The sequence below is a fragment of the Amblyomma americanum genome, chromosome 11 (assembly GCF_052857255.1).
Source record: "Amblyomma americanum isolate KBUSLIRL-KWMA chromosome 11, ASM5285725v1, whole genome shotgun sequence".
In the NCBI taxonomy this organism is placed as follows: domain Eukaryota; kingdom Metazoa; phylum Arthropoda; class Arachnida; order Ixodida; family Ixodidae; genus Amblyomma; species Amblyomma americanum.
In genome coordinates, this window is record NC_135507.1 from 124,758,714 (window position 1) to 124,782,131 (window position 23,418).

General features: G+C 44.7%; 1 long non-coding RNA gene across 1 annotated transcript; it reads right to left on the reverse strand.

The window, feature by feature from the left end:
• Positions 1–1,004: 1,004 nt before the first annotated feature.
• On the reverse strand, positions 1,005–22,642 carry LOC144109956 (uncharacterized). The gene is made up of 3 exons (XR_013309656.1): positions 22,553–22,642; positions 15,603–15,728; positions 1,005–1,230 (listed from the first exon to the last, which is right to left on the reverse strand). It is a non-coding gene; the product is annotated as an uncharacterized LOC144109956 (long non-coding RNA).
• Between the last annotated feature and the right edge of the window lie 776 nt (positions 22,643–23,418).

A 23,418-nucleotide genomic window follows, 5' to 3' on the forward strand; every position in this document is an offset into this window, starting at 1 on the left:
ATAAGTGGCTTTATTAAGGGCTAAATAATTGATTGATTGAAACCCTTTATTTCAAGTGGGATAGCTCAGTGGGCTAGTTTTTTGGGAGAGGAAGTAGGAAGGAAGGTCACATATATAAGATATTTCTTTAAGAAACAAAGGGAGGTCCTGGATATGCAGAGTTTCAGCGGAAGGCAGTTTCTGCTGGAATAATGCAGGAAAGCTACTCCTAGCATCCTGTTTTCTTGCTCACTTGTGTTTGGCGTCAAATCAGCGGTGTTTTAATTGCTGAAGCTGCCTCTACCGTGTTTTCCTATGTGCGAGCAGTACGCAGGTGCGCAGAGACCACACATTGGGAACAATGCCGCGCAATCTTGACCCATTATTAACGCTGCAAAGAATTTATCTTATGCAGCAAGTAATGCAGCCCCTTACTCAAGTTAGACGGTAAGGAAACTTGCACACACTGATACTGGTCTCCACCGCACATCGCTAGCCTCCAATTGGCCAGGGATCACTTTGCTTAATGTCTTCTTTCGTTTTCGTTAGCGTCACACGAGACTACGAGATTTATTCCTAAATTGCTGATATGGCCAGTGATCTGGGGGTTGATGTGGTGTTTCTCAGGGAATCCTTTTCCAAGGGTCGTCGTCGCTTGTGGCCAGTCTGCAGCATTCGGTGAATCCTGGATCGGCCAGCACACGCAGAACCACCGGTGGAACGTTGGTAATTACTCCGTCGATCCGGTGCCTGCGAGAGAGAGGGGCCAGTTAGACTATTCCTGAAAGTTGGAAACTTATGATTAAAAACGCAGCACCTGTACGTCTGATTCGCCTTTAGGCTGACGTCTCACTTTTAGATAAAATCAGAAAACAAAATTACGAATCGCTTCGTTTGACCTTTTCAGCAAGGGTAAGTCAAAACAAATACAAACTTCGAAATGTCCGTTAGTAGAGATGGAGTTGCTTACACCGTGAGTATGTTGTCCGATAAAGAGCGTTTACCCCTACCTTAGTAACAGTTGTACTGGAGGTGCTTGGTCGACTGTGTACACATAGACCTTGTCCGCGTAGTTTTCCGCGGATGCGGGATGGGCTCTGAGGGCGGTGACGCTGCGAACATATCTTGAATAGTTATCCTCCTTCCAGCTTTCATTCTGAAATGCGAATCCCTGCCAGACATGACGTCTGATGCCAAGTCGATGAAAGATATTTGCTATGACTGACAGCTCTCCGTTGGTGACGGCAAAACCTGCGACGATAGATTGTGCATCTTTAATTTCTCTAGACTGGTTCATGCTGCGGCATACACAGTCTACACAGCGCCTCACAGAATTTGTTAGCCGAGCATCAGCTTAGCATCAGCCACCTACTTGTCAGCGCTGACGGTAGTCTATGAACTGCCACATCCCTACATGGGTAAGGTTACTCTTTCGCCATCACTACCATCACCATCAGACTTACCATGTCATATATGCAGGACGTCCAAACTGTGCATCATTGTAATACGTGTTTTGTTACCGGCTGACAGCTGGCGGCTAGCCTGAAATCCCTGTAGATGTACTTCGCGACATCGTTGAAGAACCAGAGGTGGAGGGCGGAGAAGTGAGCATTACGCGAACACGTACTTCGCTTCTATGTGGTCAAGTTTATTTCAGTTTATGTCGTACAAAAACCGTGGGTGACAAAAAAAAAAAGCGGTTCGCAATGGCCGCTTGGCAAGCTTCGTAAACCGTAGAAGTCGGCAGCATTAGCAGAGACAGTTACACAGGGGAATCATTATGCATTGTTAGAGAAAGGAGAGAAAAACGAAAAAAAAATAGAAATGACAAGTAAAAACATTTCAACACAGTAACAAAATACAACCTAATCAATGAACAGTTCCCTAAGTGCAGAAGAAGTCATTTTTGTTAGATTGCTATAGAGAGGGGTGTTCAAACATTTCGGTAGAATATATTTTAACATCGCAGAATCGTAGTTTGTTCTGCACCTGGGTATTGCAAACATTCCATGGCCACTAGTTGCATAGGGTGTGGCATATGGTACAAGAGGAACAATGCGGCTGTTAAAGGATCATTTCCTGCCGTGATTTTTTTATAAGAGCAGGCAAACCTGTACTCAAATAGCTTAGTAACCGGAATAATTTTTTGTACTTTTGTCTCAAGGAGCGAGTCGGGCGATTAGCCTGCAGCTTCGTGTAGTGAAAGAGAGGAAAGACTGCTGCAAACAAGGATGTGCGATTTCTCGTTTGTGCGCGCTTTTACAGCATATGAGACGTCCGGCAAATCCCGGCGGATGGCCTATTGCTAGATAAGGCGTGCGTGCGGGGTGGCAAGCGCTTCACGCCTTGCCTTCACAGTGTGCGTGACCATGCGCAACGCCTACCCTGCGCGTCTAGCCCTGTGCCTCAAGACTGGTTACGGTACCCGGCTACTTCAACACTTTGACAAAACTGCATCCACTGCAGCTTACCCGGGAAGCTAATGACAGTTTTGAGGCAAAATTGCAACCGAGAGCCCACACCCCTTCCGGTAGCTCCTAAGCATCTCGATTAACATCAGCATTTCACCCTTCCCCCCCCCCCCCCCCCCCCTCCGAGCTGTCGTTTAAATTCGAATTACAACAAGGGTAAACGTCCGGTGAATTCCGTTCCATCGGCAGTTTTAACTGATCCGCTAAAATAGGAGAGAACCGCCGTGCTGCCAGTTAGACAAGGTTCTCTATGGCCGCCGCGGTGGCTCAGTGGTCATGGTACTCGGCTGCTGACCCAAAAGGCGCAGGTTCGATCCCTGCTGTGGCGGTCGCATTTTGGTGGAGGCGAAATGCTAGAACCCCGGATACTGGGCGATGTGAGAGCACAAACCCCAGGTGGTCGAAATTATCCACAGCCCTCCACTGCGGTGTCACTCATAGCCTGTGTCGCTTTGAGATGCCAAACACTCATGAAGCATAATTTTAAGGAAGGTTCTCTACAGGGCAATATCATTCCCAACCTGGCTGAAAGTTCCCGTGAGGGACTAGTTTGTTGCTAAGAAGGGTAGATACACGAATATTACAGCCCTAAATCTGCTCACTTATAATGGAAGTTGTATACTTTCTGAAATCCAGATCAGAGACTTGGAAATCCAGGATGCAAGTATGCCGCTTTGAACGCAAACAGCCGCTTCTCGGGGCAAAATTTCTTTCCTGTATTGTGAAACATGCTCTGGATGCCAGCTTTTGTTACAACCGAATTCGAGCAAAGCACTTCAGCGCTCGGCACTGCTTCGGAGAGAGACTAATGTCAATTTAGAAGAGACAGCCTTGGGTAAGCGACTTTATGAAAACTGCTGCTGTCAGACCCGAGGGTCCCGACTCAGCCAATCTCGCTCATTCATTGCAGAATAGGCCCTGCTGCTCCGCTTTGCTGGGTAACGTTTATTCGCTAGCGACTAAAAGCCAACACGTTCAACCCAACAACATTTTTCACTGTTGAAAAACTTGTTATAAATGGCACTGCCAGCAGTTCACCGCAGTGCAGTAGATCTAGCGCAGATTGTGTTGCGAAACGGCATCACTAGAATACGTGCACTGCTCAAGACATAGTTAAACCATCAATGCGCTTTTTAATGTATAAGAAAACGGACCTTGAATATAATGTATGCCCTGCATGCCCACTTTCTGGCTTCTACTCAAGATGTTCAAATTTAGAATCAGTTCTTTTCTGTGAGAAGCAACAAAGAAAGCTCAGACGAAATGTGGACCAAGCTCACTTGATTGCGTGCAAGCCCCCTTTTCATGTCATACACTGACGGCAGAATTCTATTCTAACAATATGTAAGTACATTTACATTTTAAACGAGAGAGCAAAAAGTATAAATTGTACAGAAAGAACCGAGAAAAATAAGGCACATCGTGCCATTTTTCCAGTTAACAATTCTACGTAGAATATTCAAGTACGAAAAAAAATTATAGAAAAAGCATTTTTTTTTTTGCAAAACACATCATACACAAGGACGTGAGGTTAATCTGATCAGGCAAAACCAAGCAGTAGTGTTTTTACAGTGTTGATAAATTCAATGACCTGAACATTGCTTCCAAAGAAAAACCTTAGGCTCGGAGATGTTAATGTCGTTAATATCAATTTGATTGCAGTGAAAATTGTTTAGTAATGTTGGGAGAAAATGACGTAGCATTGTTTTTTGTCTAGCTTTGTCCGTCAAAAGAGTTTTCCAAGGTTGTGACTAACGCGAGTCCTGAAGGGTTGTTTACTTGTTTACTTGTGCTATTATTGCATTAAGTTCTTGATGGTTATAGCAGAGTTATTTGTATTTGCCAATGAATATGCGTATAAACTATGCATTCTTGTTATTTTAAGCCAGGTAAAATATTTGCCAGTATCAGCTTGTGTAAAATTGTTGCTGGGCGAGTTGGTATTTCTTCCTTTGTTCACACAACGCGACGCCGAACACGGACACGGAGGAGACTCAACAAAGCGCTGATTTCTACAAAGGTTTATTCTTGCGCGCAGCGTATACATATGCAGTACAGCGCGCATGCGCAGCAACGAAAGGAAATGCGAAGAGTTAGGCTGAGACTGGGGCAACGGCAACGGACTGCACGAGACACATTCTTCATCGATACAAGAAAGCGGGCAGCTAAAAAACTGAAGAGCAAGCTATCACGAGGCAGAAAACAACAAATCCCCATCGTACGGACCTACTGCAAAGTTAGGAGGAGGAGGAGGAGGAAAGGCAGGGAGGTTAACAAGACGAATAGCCGGTTTGTTACCCTGCACGGGGGAAAGGGGTCAGGGGAGAAAAAGATGAAAGAAAAAAGGCAGTTGCAGGAAATTAGTCACTATGTAAAGTTACAGCGTTCAGTAAATCACAGCCTATCGTGCAGGCCACAAGTCTTCAAAAAGCAGAGCAGTGCCTTGGACGCCTTCACCGCCGACGACCACCGCGGCCAGTGGCCGAGAATCTTCGTTTCCGTCAGTGGGCGCAGGTCGAGATGCTCCAGTGTACGGCAGAGAGACTGTTGTCGGCGCTGTAGGCAGGGAATTCACCAAGATGCGGGCTATTGTCTCATCACACCCGCAAACGGCCCATGCAGGGCTGCCAGCCATACCTATTAAGAAGGAGTAGTGCTTGGTGAAAGCTACACCAAGCCACAGGCGACAAACAACAAAGTTGCTTCACGTCGTGGTAGGCCGGATGGAAGCCGAAGCTTCAGTTCTGGGTTTAAAGTTTTTGAACGCGAATGCGAGAATTGGCCTGAATTCCACGCGGCAAGCGTGATGCCCCGCGACAGTGGTCTAAGCCTATCCGCTGCGTCGGCTCTCGAGAAAGGGGTGGACACGCAATCACCCTCATGGTGAGCAGTTCGTGCGGCCTTGTTTGCGCGCTGGTTGCCTGCGATGCCGCTGTGTCCTGTCAGCCATTGGTAAACAATATCGTGCCCTTAGTTGATGGCTGTGTGGTGGAGCTCTCGGATTTCGGTGACAAGTTGTTCATAGGACCCATGACGAAGAGCAGATTGTAACGCTTGGAGGGCTGCCTTTGAATCAGTGAAAACAGACCATTGCTGGGGTGTTTCTTCAATGATATGCTCAATGGCGACACGAATAGCAGTAAGTTCTGCGCCAGTCGATGAAGTCCGGCGTGATGTTTTCACTTTCTTAACTATGGTCCTTAGGGGGTGACTACGGAGCCCGAGCAACTGGAAGGGGCCACTGAGCCATAGGTGTATACGTACAGTCAGTGTCCGTGTTTCTCATGCAAATATTCTAGGGTTGTCTGTTTCAGTCCTGCCGTAGATAAATCAGCCTTCTTTTTGATGCCCGATATGGAAAGCAGCACACAAGGTTGGTGCAGACTCCATAATGGAGAAGACGGTCTAGAGGCTGGTGTAAATTGGGTTTTTAGGAAGTCGCGATAAGCATCAATAATTTTCGCAAACGATGTACTCGGCCGCTTAGCGGGAAGACTGGCAAGATGGTGCGTGGGAAGCCGAGAGAGGTGACGAATATGCGATCTCAAGGCATCGATTGAGACATAGGCAGTCACTGGATTCTCCTGAGCGATGAGTACTGTTGCGACTGTAGACGCTCATTTGGCAGTTCAAGGCACGTCCGCAGAGCTTGAGCCTGTACACTTTGCAGACACCGTATGTTCGTTTTCCTCAAGTTTCCTAGTTCAGGGATACTGTACCGAAGGAATCCCATGAATAATGCCGTATACAGCTGGAGCATCGAGTGCACTGATGCTCCCCACGACTTCCCTCCGAGAAAAAATAGAATGTGAACGATCGATGTCAGTCGCCTTTTCATGTACGAGACATGTGGACTCCATGTTAGATTACGATCGATGATTACTCCGAGAAAGCGATGGCTTCTTTCATAGGGTATTGTTGACCCATTTATGCTTACGGGGTAATGGGACATGCTCTTGCGTGTAAGGGCAACAACGGAACATGTTTCAGTAGAAATCTCCAGGCCTTCCAGGCGGAGGTAGGCCGCAAGAATGCTTGTCGCTTTTTGAAGCCTTTCTCGAACTTTTGGTCCCGTAACACCTGATGCCCAGATACAAATATCGTCTGCATAGAGTGAGACTCTCGCCGACTGTGGTAGTACATCGACAACGCCGACAAGCGCAAGATTGAAAAGCGTTGGGCTGACTGAGTACTCCACCTTGTGGGACCCCACGGGAAGTGTAATGTGAAGATGTTGGTCCGTACTCAGTCTGCATAAATAGTGATCGGTTGGATAGATAACTGCGTATCCAGAAGAACATGCAACCACCAAGTTCTGCAGCTTCCAGAGAGTCCAAAATATCTTGATGAGTGACGTTATCATACGCCCCTTTAACATCCAGAAATAACGTCGCGGTCAAGCGCTTCAGGTGCTTCTAATGTTGAACTGTAGAAACCAGGGCAATCACACTGTCAATAGAAGAACGTCCCTGCCGAATCCCGGACATTACATCTGGGTATATTTGATAGCGCTCCAGATACCACTCAATTCGCGTAAGCACCATCCTTTCCATGGGTTTGCCCACGCAAGTAGCCAATGCGATTGGGCGGTACGATGCTAGGTCAAGCGGCGATTTTCCAGGTTTAAGGACTGCAACCAGACGACTTGATTTCCACACGTCCGGAACTGTACCCGCACTCCATGATGAGTTCAAGTGGTCTAAAAAAACATGTCGAGCCTCCTGACCAAGGTTTGCAAGTGCAGAGTATGTTACTCCATCGGGCCCCGGTGATGAAGCACGTCTGCAACTGGCCATGGCGGCGTCTAGTTCTTCCATGGAAAAAAGAAGGTCCATTCGTGAATCCCTAGGTCTAGGCACTTCGCAGCAATTCAGAGTTGTGGATTGGTTCCTGGGACATGCTATTCTTGCACAAAAATCTTCACCAATCTCCGCTTCGCTACGTCCTTCGTGAAGTGCGAGAGGCTTGAATGGTTGGAGCTGTTCAGGAGATGTTCGCAAACCACGCACCACACTCCAGATGCGTGAGAGAGGCTTTCGTGGATCCAGTGATTCACAGAATTCTTTCCGACGGTAAGCCTGCAAGATTTGAATTCTGCGCTGAATTTATTTTTGTGTGCGCCTTGCATCCCTTAAGTCGTGCAGCGACTTTGTGCGCCGGTATCTTCTCTCTGCTCTTCGTCGAACTGATCGGAGGCGCTGCAGCTCCACATCGAAGTCTGTGAACTTTGGCATTAGAGTGAAGAAGCATCTCGCGTGTTTCATAGTTTCCTAGATGCGCTCTTCAATGCATGTTGTGATGTCTTCTCTGCACGCTTCTTCCATATAAGTTTTAAAAATAGGCCAGTCTATTCGTTGCAAACGTTTGTCAGATCTGCATCCAGTGAGACCAGGAACAATAATATATGTGGGGATGTAGTCACTTCCATGTCTTTCCACGTCAACAAACCACCGGACGCGTCTCGCAAGACACCGAGACACAACGCCAAGTCCAGAAAACTGCTGTAATACAGTCCGCGAATGTACGTCGGAGAACCGTCGTTAAGACATTGTAGGTCGTTGTCAGATGCGAAACAGACAAGACTTCTTCACTTCGAATTCATCCGGATGCCTCCCCACATAGCGTAACGCGCATAACAGTCACCAGTGACAATCCAAGGCCCAGGTGTTGCAGCCAACAAGTCCCTCAGTCTGTCGGCGTCAAACCTTGTTGTTGGAGATAAGTACGCGCCCACAAGCGTAAACGTCAGGGTGCTGCTTTTTACCGTTACACAGACGTACTGGTTATGGTCGTGAGGGGAACCGTATGGTGCACGTAAGCAAGCTCCCTTCGAATGTAGAGGATGACCTTGCTATTTCCCCTGTGCGTGGAGGATGCAAAAGCTTCATAGCCAGAAATTCGGATGGAATTTTGTAAATTGGGCTCACAAATCACAAGGATTAGAAATCTGTGTTTATAGACGTATTCGCGAATGTCCAAAATGCGGGAATTGAGTCCACGGGCATTCCACTGGAAAATTGAGGCTTCTCTGACTTGGCTTTCAAATGGTAACGCTGGGAGAGCCATTGTGTCTGCTACTGGAAAGCTGAAAGAACTGGATTTAGCGCGTCCAGTACCTGCAATGCATTCCGTTCTGCTGGCGAGTGAACGCTACACAGCATCACACGCATGGCGTTCATAAGAGATCTTAAGATGGCGAACACCTGCACTTCCTCTCCCAGGGCTGGATCTCTGCCTTGGGCTCGGTCAGCTGTAGGCGTGAGACAGTGGGGGCGTGGTGCCTGCTCAGACACCAAGTTCGAGCGTGGCTTCGGCAATGGTGGCCATTTCACCTCTGAAGCACTCGTTCCGGCTTCACCAGTCACCGGGCTTACATTACTCGGTGGAGGGAGAGGACAAGTAGTAGGAGCGATGGGGGCTTCCCTGCCGCTGTCGGCCTTTCGTCTAGCAGATCGTCGACGACGCCAACGACGCCGACGCACCGCAGCTGCGGCCTCTCTGTGCGTTGAATGGTCTCGCATCATTTGCTTCAACACCGCCCGTTCTTTCTTCAGGCGGGGACAGACGAAGAAGCGTCATGAGGGCTACGGCAGTTGGCGCACTTCAAGGCAGTAGCGCGGCAACTGTCACCGCTATGTGCTTCAGAGCAGCGCGGGCACGCTATAGTGGTATTACAAACGCCGCTTACATGCCCAATTTTTATGCACTTCTGACACTGAAGCAGCTTCGGGACGAATGGGCGAACTGCATGTCGAAAGTGGCCAACCATCACGTGTGATGGAATACAATCGCCCTTAAAAGTGAGCTTGACGCACCTTGACTTGCCGAGGCGCTGACCCTTGGTTATTTCGTTGCTGTTCGTCGCTGGTTTAATGAGTATCGGCAGGTCGGAGTCAGGGATGTTCGCATCGATGTCGTAAATGACGCCAGCGGTTGTGCCATTGTTATCAAGAACAAGAGAGCGGACGAGGATGTCTCCGATCTTGATGGTGGCTAGACTTTGCAAGGCGCTCCGCTCCGTTACATCGATGGCAAGGAGTTTCCTTCGGCTGTTCATCCTGACGTCCTTGAGCACCTCCGGGACGCGAGCCTCGAGGAACACCGACGTAGCCTGCCTGTCCAGCAGGTTGAGGTTGTCGGTGGGCGATTCAGGCGTAAACAGGACTGTATGCGCCGATGCACTACGCATAGTGATGACTGTAGATGTGCTTGATGAGGATGAGTCCTCACTCTTACGACGTCTTCTCTTGGCTTTCTTGCTCATCACTGGGACGAACCCGTCGTCCGCCGAAGAGTCCTCGCTTGTGGCTGAGTGCAGCACGGTGGCCTGGCTGCTTGCCTCGCTCGATTGGTGGAAGCGCTTCCTATGGGCGGCTGCCGCTGACCCACCGGTTTCCAGAGGATGCCCGACGTCCACTACTTCCATCGCCATTACGAAGAGGGAGCGGCGCCTCCCTGATTGTGGAAAAAACACGATAAAACTTCAGAGGCAAAAAGATAGCGTTCTGGTCTGGAACAACTTCGTCTTCTCTCTCTCTCTATCTAGTTGATTTGTTGAGATTATGAAGTATTGTGGTTCTCCCACGTAGGACCACGTTTCTGACCTGAGTATTTATTATTCTAATGAGCATTTGTGCTGGGCTTCTGTATCTGTCCGTCTGTGTCTTATTTCTTTGTACTCGTCCATTTGTTGCGCTAAATTTTCCAGGATACATAGCTTTGGACAGCTTATCTGGTGCAGACAGCACCAGATGTACACCTGCTCTTCTGCCAGTTTTTGTTTTTAGATTGCGGGTGACAGCGTGCAAGTAAGGTATTAGTCAATTTTTTCTCAAGATATTTGTCAGCTCCACCACTGTTTTGAACCATTTTTGGTTCTCTGAGCATGCCCTCTAGAACACACAAGGGCGTACACGGATAGCCCGCGCCCCTCAACCGGGCCAGCTGGCTATGCAATACAGATTCCAGTCGATGCTTCCACATTTTCGCGAGGAGGAGGGAGGAGGAAAAACATTTATTCAGAGCACAAAAACTGGGTGGGTTCAGTACGAGAACCCATTGGTCGTCATCATAATCCGGCCCCTCTCAACCAGCAATTTCTGGTCGAGTGGGCTGTGGCTATAAAGGGTTGCCTCCCAGCGCTCATGAATCGGATCGGGATTGCTGTCCAAGTCTGGGTTTTCTTGACATTCCCAAACCGCATGAAAGAGTGTGCCAACTGCTCCACAGAAGGGGCAGGACGAATTGTAGGTTTCTGGGCACCATATACTCATTAGGTAACGATTGGGCAGAGTATTAGTTTGTAGTCGCCTGATTATGTGCTCTTCATATTTACTTAGGGTTTTGTGAGGAAGAGGATATTCCCTTCTTGTGATCTTATAGTACTCCGTAATTTCTGCGTGGCTTAGTAAGGGTGAGGGGTTGTCAACTATGTCAGAGAGAGGCTGCGTGCCAGATGCTCGGAGGAGGAGAGCTCGAGCAGCTGTGTTGGCCGCCTCATTGCCCGTCGTTGAGAGGTGCCCTGGCGTCCAGAAGATCTGGATGTTTGAAGGATTAGACCTTTCCAAAATTTCCCAACACGGAGCGCCAACGCGGCCTCTGAGGTAATTGCGTACCGCTGCTTGTGAGTCGGACATAACCGTTGCCTCGCTGTTCTTTGATATCGCTAGTGCGATAGCTGCTTCTTCAGCCGATGTGGTATCCACCTCTTGGATAAGGCTGCTTGCAATGATATCCCCCCGGGGTGAAACTGCTGCAATTGCCGCGACTCCGTTAACGGGTCCAGCCGCATCGACGTAGATCGTGTCCTTGTTTCCATTCCAGCGCTTAGAGAGGTGTCTAGCTCTGGCTAGTCTCCGTCCTCTGTTGTATTCCTCATCCATGCGTTTTGGTATGGGGTGAGTCGTAATGTGTGATCTCATCTGCATGGGCATGTCGATCTTGTCAGCGACTTCTCGGGGTGGACTGATTCTCAGCTTATGTAATATTTTCCTGCCAGGCTTAGATGTTGAGAGCCTGACAATTTGATCACATTTTCGCGAGAGCATTGCCCCTTTTCACTCAAGCACACCGGTGTTGTGCTGACCCAGTCGTCTCCTTTCCCACGATTTCACCAGCCTCAGCTACCTCTCTCGTTGATTTGTTGACATTCTTATGAAGTATTGTGGTTCTTCCCACGTAGGGACCACGTTTTTTGCACTGTTCGCAGTCACGGCAGTGTATGCCGAGATGCCCCGATGACGTTGTTGTATTGTTCCATGAGCCTCTGGTTCAGACATGCCCGATCATGCTGAGCTAGGCGATCTGTCCGATCCCGCAGCTATGTGCAGTGTCTTGTCAGTGCTGTCAGACTGCCTTCAACAACTAGCATCGACGGATAAGTTGCCGTGAACAGCCCATCAAATTTCCTGACCTGGGAATTTATATTTCCAATGACGATGTGTACTGAGCTTACAAAACGCGAAGAGACAAACACGTACTTCCATTTGCTTTAGCCCACTCCAAACTAGTGAAACTGGCACTTGCAAAGTCTTGTTTTTGTAATGTCCTCGCGAAAACGTGCAATAATTGACTGGAATCTGCATTCTCTAGCCAGGTAGGTGATCCGGTTGAGGAGTTCCGGCTGTCCGTGTACGCTCTTGTTTTCTGATGCAGAGGACATGCTCAGAGAAAGTAAAAATGGTTTCAAACAGCGGTGGGTCTGACACAGACTGATATCTCACATGCACGCTGCAGGCCACAATCTAAAAAAACAGGCGTACATGTGGTGTTCCTTGCACCAGATAAGCTATCCAAATTTTGTAGGAAGGTAAATTCCGCCGTCACTGTGAACAATAACTGCACTGTTAGACACCAGCAAACGTTTGTAGAGGGCGCAAAGAAACGTGGTCTACTCGATACATATGCACTGTGGCCGAACTTATATCTGAACCAGGGGCTCATGGAACACAACAATAATGTCATCTGGGCATCTCGGCATAAGCTGCCGTGACTGTGGAAAGTGCAAAAAACGTTCAAGGTTCAAGGTTCGTTTATTACATGTTTATGGTACAAGGTTAGAGAAAAACATTGGTATACAGAAGGAGGTCCCAAAGTCAGATACTGTGGACGGGACCTCCTGTAAGAACAATTGTAAAAATGAATTACAGACAGCAGATGCAAAAAAAATTTAAGTTGTTGGCATCATAAATGAGCAGTGAGCGAAATACGAGAAATAATGCAAACCCTTATTTGAATGAAAATGATTACACACCTAATATCATACAGACCAATACAAAAGACAACTCATTGAATAATATAAATGACAAAACTAGTACCATATACCAAGTAAAATACTATTAGGTGGTTGTAAAAACTGACGTAGAGTGGATTTAAAGGCACAGATATTAGGTGATTGCTTAATGCTAACTGGTAATGGGTTCCATAATGTACTGGTAGTCAAACGAACTGTTTGCTTTCCATAATTAGTGTTAGGTTTAGGGAGTAAAAAAATGTTATTAGCAAAACGCGTGTCGTTGCTACGCGGATTTTGATCACTGCTAGTTAACGAAAAAGGAAGATTTCTAACAGATTTGTACATAAGGGTACATAATTTGTGTTCGATTATTTTGGGCACTGATAAAATATTGTATCATAGGAGCAGACGAGGGGAATTTGCATAGTTGTGACTATAAGTGATAATTCGAATTGCTTGATTTTGAATAGTTTGCAGAGAAGATAAATGCGAATGATACGTGTTTCCCCAAAATGAAGTGCAATACTGAATATAGGAGTGGATGAATGAGTAATAGAGGGAAATGAGAATGGGAACATGGAAATACGGGCGAACTTTAATTAATACTCCAATACCATACGCCATTTTTCAAGAAATAGATGAGATGTGGGTCTGAAATTGAAGATGTTTGTCCAGTACTACGCCTAAAAAGTATGCGTGGTCAGCTGAAAGGATTGAGTTTGAGCCTATGCTAACAGACGGGTTTTCGCAAAGAATTTTTTGAGGTGACCTAACAACTAAAAAGCTGTATTTGGATGCATTAATGAACAGCAAATTATTTCTGCACCAATCGAATACATTCTGTGCATCAATGTTAAGTTTATCGATCACTTTATTTGTGAATCTGAGGTTAAGATTGTTGTGTCGTCAGCATAAAGAAAACATTTGGAATTATAAAGAAAGCGAGGGAGGTCATTGATATATAATAAAAATAGAAGAGGGCCAAGAAGGGAACCTTGCGGAACTCCAACGTTTGTAGTTTTGAATTTTGAGCATGTTCCCGAGATGACCACGGCTTGTTTTCTATTGAATAAATAGCTTCTAATTAGCGAAATTGCAGGCCCAGTTATGCCGACAGCGTCAAGCTTATTGACGTAGTCCCTACTTGGGAAGAACCGCATTACTTCATAAGTATGTCAACAAGTCAGCCAGAGAGATAGGTGAGAATGGTGAAATCGCGAGAAAAGCAGACGACTGTGTCAGCACACCACCGGTGTGCTTGAGTGAAAAAGAGCGTCGTTTATTGCGAATTCTAACTTAGCGGTGGGTCCGGACTATGGGGATTCTGTTGTTCTCTGCCTCGTGATAGCTTGCTTTTTAGTTTTTTAGCTGCCTGCTTTGTTCCTTGTATCGATGAAGGGTGTGTCCTCGTGCAGTTGGGTGCTACTGCCCAGTCCAAGCCTGACTCTTCGCATGTCCTTTCGCTGCTGCTCATGCGCGCTGTACTGCATATGTATACGCTGCGCGCAGCAATAAACCTTCGTTGAAGTCAGCGCTTTGTGGCACCTCCTCCTTGTCCGTGTTGGCCGCCGGGCTGTGTGAACGCAAGCGTGAGCTTGTGAGCCAGCCCCTATGATATGGCGAATAAACTTTTTTGTAGTATATGTATGCGATGTATACTGGTTACGGTTGTTGTCCCACATGCCAGAAAGCAATAGCTGATATGAGAAAAAAATGAATTCATCTTATTTGTTTAGTTTCACAGGTTGTGGCAGGAACGAGTGGAATTTCGTCGGAAATTTCAGCAGAATTCGACATTGTTGTATAATGTAATTAACATGGTTGTTCCTTGACATGTTTTGTGTGGATATACCCCAGTATTTTAATTGTATCGGCGAGTTCTATTCACTCTCATCCTAATGTGATATATAAAGCGCTCGGTGTCTAGAAATGCCTGGGAGCGAAAAATGACAGCCTTTGTTTTCTCAGTGCTAGTTTCTAGGAATTTTGAAGCACTCCACTTATGTAGACCTTAAAGGAGATTGATGATCTCAGCCTCTAATAACTGGAAGTTACTGTTGCTATTAGGCATGGTGGTGTAATCTCCCTATGAGACAAAATATGCAATATGGGTAAGCGTAATTATGTCATTTACGTAAATATAAAGGGTGAAGAATGCTCCCTGTAGTACGCCAGTATTAACTTGTCGGCATGATGACAAGTAGTAATCTATTGAGACGCTTTGCATTCAATGCTTAAGGTATGGTGTTAGAAGTGGTAAAACGTTTATTCTCACTCTGTATATTTCAGTTTCTTTAACAATGTTTAAATATTAGGATGATGAAACACTTTTTAAAATTCTGTGTATATTTTATGAAATGTTGAAGTATTAATTTTTTTCCGTGTTAATAGCGCTATCTCAGTTGATTTCGATTTCCTGAAGCAGAGTTGTGTCGATGCTCATAAGTTGTGCTTTTAAATAAATTTGGTGATGCCAGTGTGAATTATTTTTTCTTGCCCATTTTAAAATATCAGTAGCAGCGAAATCGGACGATAGTTAGACAAGTTGTTGTTGTATGCTACATGTAAAATTTATTAGTGTTTCCGAGCACTGTATGCTCGCCTTAGGTACGCAGTGGCTGAGCTGTAATGCTGCTAATTAAGCTAAAGGTGGAATGATCGAATCGTGACTACGGCAAGCAGATTTCGATTGGGGACAGATATATTCCTGCGTGTAGCGATTTCAGCGCAACTTAAAAAAAAACCCTCAAGTAATCGAAACAAATGCGGAGCCGTCCAATACGAAGTGTCACCTAGCCGAAGTGGAGGGGCAGATGATAAAGCACATCTACAATGTAAATTCTCTATGAGAAATTCCGCGAAATTTGTGGAAACAATTCTCCTCTATACGTCTAGGGTGGTCAACAAACAGCACTCACCCAGATGGTCAAGAAGAACCGGGGCCAACTTATGCCGCAAAATGGTATCATATGCACTACGAATCAGTTCCACGTCTTCAGGAAAATAACACGAGATCGACACGTTCATCATGTCTTTTGGTTCAACTGAAAGAAAAAGAATACGTAGCATTTTTTGAAACGAAGTGATTCTTCATGGCCTTGTGTGAGCGTAGAATAAAGAAATGCAGTTATTCTAAATTCTCAGTCATGAATATCTTAAAAGGCTTCACCACGATTTGTCCATCCGTGCGGATCGAATTTATTTGACATAAATCTTGATTTTATTTATTTTACTGCAGGCCGTGGAGGCCCAATCAGCAGTGGGACACCATACAGTAGGTCAGTATCAGTATTACACGATGCCAAGTGTAGGGTTCTATACGAGCAGTGAAGAAAACACAAAAGAAGAAAAACAGAAAGCAAATTGCGACTAATGAGCGACAAAGGCTATCGGTCAAAAATTCATTCCATCGAAGAACGAACTTGTTCGGATGCAAACATGTGACTGGGTAGGTTGTTCTATTCGGCTGTATTCGTAGGAAATGAAGAACATCTAAACTTATTTGTGCCGGCCAGTAATGAAAGTCGGGTATGTAGTTGTCAATATTTCGTTACTTTCGTATAAAAGAAACTGCAGTTATGTTGAATGGTTAACATGGAATTGGAAATGGTAGATTTTAAGGCGGGGTGAGATTTCCACGAAGGCTTTCGAAAGTTGGCTTTAGAACAGTTGTAATAAAAGCTAGGGCTATGAACTTTGCTAGCAATCTTCTAAATAGTTGCAGATATTATTAGCGAGAAAAGCTGGATTGAAATTCCTTCTAGTATTATTCTTTTTTTTCTACGAAAGCACCTTTCTTTCCTTGAATTCTACACAATGCAATATGTTTAAATTCTTGCATGAAAGTAGAATTTCTTGTTATACTCAACTGGTACCAGAAGCATGCGGAATGAATAAAAAAGGTTTATAACATTTTTTCCTTTATGCGTGCTATAAAATTTTGACATGTATTTTGTTTATCATTGAAATATAAATTTACTTGGGCTTTTGATTCTGGTATCAGCCAAGTAAAATACATTGAGTGAAATCTGGGAAAAATTTTGTTCACATATGACAAACAGTTCGTGTTAAAAAGTGCATCAACTTTCAAGCATGCTTTGTTGAATACAATGCGGATGAAACACATGAAAACCCACACCTTTCCGCTCGATGCGACCGCTAAAAAAGATAAAAAAAGCAGTTCCGAAGTCGCTAATAATCAAGTGTAATATATTTCCTGAAAGCTAAAGAAACCCTCTATTGCTTTATCAGCAGGGTGCAAAATATAACATTGAATTTTTTGACAGAAAGTCTCACCTCTCTTGAAATAGGAATTTTATTCAGGTTAGCGTTCTCCAGATCTCTAAGAAGTTGATGTTATTAATTTTTATTAATTCAGATGGGGAATCATGTCGATAGTAGCGATTGCATATAAACCGAACTAGTCATTTTTTAACATATTGAAGCCTGAGATGTCTTTTTTAGTGAAATGATACCAAATGTGGCAGGCGTGCTGCAGGCGAATTCGTATTAGTAAGTGGACCAGCAGCTTTACGCCGGAAGGTCACTATTTGATTCTGTGCATTACTTAACTGAGCATACCACGTGCAGAAGGAGAATTATATTATGAAATTGGCGAACCAGCTCAGGTGGTTTGTCATTGTTACGGCAAAATATTTCGAGACAGTCACTTTGAGAAATCGGGGTCGGCTTCAGAATATACTGGAAAGGAAAAGGAGACTTTTCCTTGTGATGCATCTTGAACAGTTCAATCAGCATCAAGTTTCATGTTCTAGAGATCACACCAGTCATAAGCAGTATTGAGAGTTATGTTAAGCCATCTTAACTTTTGCATTAATGCCGTTGAAGAGTAAGCAGTCATTTGCAAATAAATGAATACTAACACTTTAATGTATGCAATTTGTCAAGAGAGGACGTCACAAAGATGGCATTCGAAATCAAGCAATTATTGGCGCATGCCTAGATATGACGATATGCAGCTAACTACAGTCCGAGATAAGCACAGCTCATCAAGCTTTAACAGTATACCGGAATGTGGGATCTTGTCATATGGTTTGCTAAGATAATGGATTATGATATCTATTTAACCAGAGCAACCGAGAAGGCTGCCTGCACAATTTGCACATTAATGCGGATTGTATTTATTGAGACTTCGGGCGGGAATTGTGTCCACGGAAAGAACGAAGTCGGGCGAAACCAACTGCAAATAATTTGATATCTCTCGGATGGTGCAGCGGAGGAATCGTTAAGAATGAGCAGCATGTACAGTTGCAGCAGAGCGCACTCCTATGGCACATGGGAGGAACAGGAAGCTAAATTCAAAGGTAACAATGATGACGGTGAAGTTTTAGAATATATTGCACCAGAGCGACTTAAGCTCTAAAGGTTTCAAATAAGGAGGGTATATTTACGGTTGGTAAGCTTGAAAATTGCGATGTGAAGATTTAGGTAATTATTGTGGCCGTTATCGAGAAAGGATCAGGATCATGTCCAACATTCTCTGACAAAAAAAAAATGAAAATTTGAAAATTGTAAGGTACTGTTACCGAAATATTGAAGGTAATTGTCCATTCGTCTGATATGTAACAAAATATTTCTTTTAAAGAGTCGCATCGATCGCATCGAACGGTTAACATTGCCATAAACAAAAAACAATCGGGGGAACGCTTTTGACGATAGCAAAAGCGTTAACAGAAGAAAACAACAACAACAGCGTCGTCGGGTGATCTGCAGATAAATTGATTGTTCTAGTGAAATCTTACATTATATGAAAAAATTGCGGCCATACACTGTTTCCCGCTCAAGAATGCATTTGCCCAAAATTGTTGGGTGTGAGTGGCAAGTACCGTGTGCCCTCGGTGGCCGCACTGATATACAAAGGTACACCTCGGCCAGAGAATGTTGTTGCGCATCTCATTAAGTCCTAAACGGCGTGTAAGCGGCTGAATTAGTTTAAATTTTTATTATAATTTTGTGACCGGGCACAGCAGGTTCACTGCCCAGCAAGAGGCAAGGATAAAGGAACATAGATTTCTTAAAAACCCCTTCATATACTTTTTTATTTCAAATTTATAAAAAATACAACTTATTTGTATTTGCAATGCTTTTACTATGCTCCATTGGTGATTATCAGGTGCGCACGCTGTACGGAGGAGGTGGCGTTTACAGAAAGGGAAGAACCGTTAACTCTGCCGAGGGGCTCCGGTGCGGCGTCAGAGGCAGGGAAGACGACAACTAGTAGGACACCAACTTAAACCTTGACGTAATACTTTGGCGCTAATAGCTGGTTCCGCCTGGCAAGCCACAGCATCTGCACCTTGGCTATGCGAGGAGTTCTGTTTTTTTTTTTTTCGAAATGAGCCAAATTCAGAAACCGAAGCTGAGTCGAAGTACGTTGGAGTGAAAGGCATATCCGTACGTCTTTTCTTTGAAAAAATAATGAATACGAACGTTTTCTCGTAACGACTAGCAAACCCAAGCGCAAATTCTGTTTTGAATAAAAAATAAAGCGAGCCATATCCTGCTCATATACGGATCACAGTCAGCCTGATGCACTCGGGAGAGTATTTTTTGTCTACTTGAGATTCATAATTTGAACTGTCGCGAGCGTGGTTTTGTTTATTCCTTTTCGAGCGCTACTTCTGAATCGACCGCGTAGAGATGGACGGAAGATCTGAAACAAAAAAGCATATTAATAAAAGGATCAGGAGCCATTTGCCAAGGAAGCAAGCATGCGTCTCTGCTGCATTCTAATTTAAAGTTTGGGCTTGTAGACATTGGCTTCCTATATTCGTGTAAAGCTCTGTAACGGCTTTTTGTTCATCCCTCAAAGCTGCCGGCGCGCGGCTTTTTCGCTTTGTTTCTAATGCAAGTCGCAAAGAGGAGGAGGAGGAGGAGGAGGAGGAGGAGGAGGAGGAGGAGGAGGAGGAGGAGGAGGAGGAGGAGGAGGAGGAGGAAAGCAGGGAGGTTAACCAGAAGAATAGCTCGTTTGCTATCCTGAACGGCAGGAAAAGGGGCGATGGGAGAAAAAGATGAAGGAGAAAAAACAGTTGCAGTAAATTAAAGTCACTGCGCAATGTCACAGCTTTCAGTAAAGTCACAGCCTATCGTGAAGGCAAGAAGTCATCAAAAAGCTGTGCACTGCCTTGGAGGAAGTCGCAAAGAGATTCATCTCCAGTGATCGCACCCAGGCGCAACGAATTCTACATGGTACTTTTGTGGACCGGGGAGTCCTCCTTCTTTCAGGCTCATCTATATCCTTTTCCAGACTAGGGTATCTCGATAGTTCGTTGCTAGCTTTAAATTGAGCGCGGCGGAGAGTGGTGGCCACTCTGTTTGAAGACCGCCGAGCACGTTTTTGCTATTGCCGCTGCCGAGTCATTCATTTATATGTGGGCACAAATCCCTCCAATAAACAGTTTCTTTTCGAAACCATTTTCGCTGCCTTCTTTACTGCCGAACTGCCGTCACCACCACGTGACATGTAGCCAGCAATTCTGGAGAAAAGCATTTTTCAAAGGGAAAGAGTTTATGAGCGTAGTTTATACACAATTTAAAGATTTCAGAATAAAAATTATTATATCTGTATATTTCCCCTCGGCAGACTTGCATTTTTTTTGCTGTTAAAGTTATTGCTATCCTCAAAAACCTTCCTGATCGGGTTTCTATGGGAGTCTTAAATGCTCACGTCGAATGAGGGATAAACTTTAAAAGAAAGATTTTGCTACGCATCGGAAGACTGTACCATTACCTTCAATATTTGCATAAAATTATTTTAACATATTGCAATATTCAAAAATTTAGCCTAAGGATGGTGAACATCATTATTAATTACTAGCAGCGAAATGGCAGATGTAGGCAGGAAGCGACAGAACTAGCGGTTGTTATGCTGTTTTCACTCCTGTCTGCGTCTGCCATTCCGCTAGTAATCCTGGATCTGAGATACTAGAGAGAAGTAAGAGAAATTCTATATCCTTATGCATTATAGCTATAGAGTACTTTCCTGCTGTCGAACACGAGAACAGAAAGCTGTCTCTACAGCGCTTGTGACACAAGCTTGTTGTCCACTTTCACTCGCCGATGTTGACGCGCAGCAGTGGCGCTGATTGCACGCAGTTAATGCTCTAAATGGATTTCTGTACAATTCAGAGCATAGCTATTTTTAAGTATTATTTTTATAAAGAGAGGTTGAAGTACTGCTATCGAAATAAAATTCTCGAAAGAAAATAGTTCAAATACAGTCCCCAACCAAAAAGCGTCAAATCCAAATTTCACGTGCTGATATTCACCAAATTATATGCATAATGTTTTCAGTACGCGGAGGTGTGCAGTTGTTCTCACTTACATGTAAAGTAAGTCACATAACAGCTTCGATAGTACTATGGTTTATGCAGATCAGAAATTTGCGAGCTATGCTCAGTTCCGGTATAAGTAGATTTGGCTGATTAAAAAAAAACTCCATATATACCACTGCGTAGAATCCCATTCAGAGGATCTTTGGCGACAGGGGAACTAAACAAGCTCATTTACATGATTTTCATTTTGTATTTTGCGTGCGTTGAGCTCATACTTTACAATGTAATAATGAGAAAGCGCAATTCAAATGGGTAAACCCCTAGCAGGAACTTGGCATGTTTGTGGGTTTGTGCCAATAGAAAGAAATAAAGATATATGAAATAAGTATCCGCGACTGGGATTCGAACTCGTGGCGGAGCGAAAGGATAAGCTCCGCTGGCCAGTGCGCGAGAGCACTAGGCTATAGCTGCAGCAGAACACGCCTCGTGTTAAACACACACTCGCTCTGTGTATTGCGCATCGTCTTCTTTGTCAACTAATACTACTATAAAGCTAATATTGGCACTTTGAGCTATGTGGCAGTAGTGACAGAGAGATGAGCGCTGCATGCGTTGGTTTGGACATCGTTGTGGGAGAAACAACGGCACTAGAGCAGTACGTGTTGGCGTTGACAACATTGATGTAAAAACGCAGCACTGGAGCACAGGCCGCCGACGTGCATTGTGTAAATTGGCATTGACAATCAACACTTCGAGACGCGCATAACTGACTTCCTGAGTCAGTGAACACCTAAAGCGCGCTTTCAGGTACGTGGCGGTGGTGTGCACCTCGAAAAAACAGGGCTTTCGCGGAATATTTCGTGCTTAACAATGCTAAATCTCCACCATTTTTTTAGCAGTCGACGAACACCAGCGCTTTTCCGAAGACTCGGGATTTAAACTACAGATGAATTCGCTTAAGACCAATGATAAAGTCATTGTGAAACGGGATGCAGGCTGGTTGGTTTTCATTTTGATATGGAATGGGCTGAATTAGGGGAGACGCTAAAATGCTGCACGTTCAAAGATCGAGGCTTTTCGGCGTGCATGTTTCAGTTTACGCTCATGAGATCATCAGAAATGTACGGAAAACGGAAAAGAAAGCGCTATCCAGGCAACCTTATTCGTTTAGAGCCCGCATTGCCAGTAGTAAGCAGTGCCTTAGTGCCATGCTTTGAAATCATGATCCATGTTCTCCACTATAGACAGTGAGGTGAGTCGCTTATAAGTCTTTTTATTGCTTCCATTAACTTTACTAAAGTAGCTGAAATTAAGTGAAGCGAACGTTTAACAAGCACGCCCATCGAATATTCGGACTTCTAAATCTCATAAATGAAGGAGTAATTGTAATAAAAATTACAAAACAGCAAACCATCTTAGTTTCAAGCCACGCATTTGCTACCGACTGTTGTGCTACAGGTTCAACACACGCGATCATTTTTTTTTCAAGTCTAACTGGACAGTCGTATTCGCAATACTTATCTATATTCATTCTCATGCTGGTTAAGTTTGAGAAAAATAGTATGCGTACTCACTACCATTCCAGAGGTGGTCGATCAGGTTGTTTGCGAGGCTAGCACCAGCTGATCCTAGATTTCCTTGAGCTCCGTCAGTTTTGACGTCGATGATGAAAAGGAGAATCTTGCCATAGTACTTGGACGCATCTTGTAACGGGAAGCAAAGGAACGCGAAGCCATCAGCTGAACTTACACCAGTTGCTACTCTGTTTAAAGGAATGTAGGATTCATATGAAAAGGGGTACAGACACAAAATTTCGAATGCAAAAAAGGATGCCATTTCTTTTATGGGCACGAGGGGCGTTTTTCAATCCGAACCGGTGACGTCAATGTGCACTTGCCCCAGCTTTGTGACGTCATCAAACCCAGTCGTTGTTCATAGGAAGAACCATTGCTTCTCAGCAACGCCGATGTCACCGCAATATGGTAGCCTAGGGTGACAGGTAAACCATGACGTCAAGGTGCACTCCAGAGTACTCCGGAGCTAGACATGCTGTCTACTATCGTGACAGTGCAAGGCTAAGACTTTTTGTGTATTTCGATTGAAAATTACAATTTCTATCCCTAGTTCCTCACTGATTCACGACAAACAAAATCGCGAGTTGCTTAGCAAAGAATATATTGTCAGGAATTGGTGGTTTCCTAGCGGTTTTTCAGTTGAGCCTCATACCGTACACCTATATAGTTTACCGTTCTGAATACCTGCTGACACCCGATGAATTGCGTGGATAGAGACGTGGCGCCTGCTGTTGATGAAATGAATGAGACATCTTTTCGGGTACCCTTTCATCCTATGATCTGTAGGCTTGTTAAAGCTAGTGTTGACTTGGTTATATTGGCAGTTACCTTACTAAGTGCCTCGGTCACTATGCACGAAGAATAAA